Genomic DNA, 775 nt, shown 5'->3' on the forward strand with positions numbered 1-775 from the left:
ATTCAAGTCTTATTTATCGATTATTGACTATTTAGCTGGCTTTGATGCCTTGGACATTAGCTAGGACCTTAACGTTTTGCATGATAGGAGGACTAGTAGCCGCGTTGCACGGGAGAATGTGAAAAGTGTTCATATGTAGTAAAAACCTGAGAAATCCGTCCGTTTTCGTCATTTGTTATCGAATCGACTTAAAGGCACATTGTCACATTGGGCGCTCTTCTGTCTGAAACGGTTACATTTATCGTCTGCAAAGCTATGTCGCATGCTGCGGTATGCGGAGACACTAGAAGCACCATAGTAGAACACAGATGAAACTTCTAAGTTGATGTAATAGCCAGTAAGAAGTAGTACAATTCAAGTTTTAGTTATCGATTATTGACTTTTTAGCTGGCTTTGGTGCCTTGGAAATGAGCTGGTCCTTAACATTTTGCATGAAAGGAGGACTAGCAGCCACGTTGCACGGGAGAAAGTTAAAAGTGTTCATATGTAGTAAAAACCTGAGAAATCCTTCCGTTTTCGTCATTTGTTATCGAATCGACTTAAAGCCAGATCGTCACATTGGCCGCTCTTCTCTCTGAAACGGTTGTACTTATCGTCTGCAAAGCTATGTCGCGTGCTGCGGTATGCTTAGACACTAGAAGCACCATAGTAGAACACAGATGAAGCTTCTAAGTTGATGTAATAGCCAGTAAGAAGTAGTACAATTCAAGTTTTAGGTATCGATTATTGACTTTTTACCCTTCTTTGTTGCCTTGGACATGAGCTAGGAACTTAA

The sequence above is a fragment of the Schistocerca gregaria genome, unplaced genomic scaffold (assembly GCF_023897955.1).
Source record: "Schistocerca gregaria isolate iqSchGreg1 unplaced genomic scaffold, iqSchGreg1.2 ptg000526l, whole genome shotgun sequence".
In the NCBI taxonomy this organism is placed as follows: Eukaryota; Metazoa; Arthropoda; class Insecta; order Orthoptera; family Acrididae; genus Schistocerca; species Schistocerca gregaria.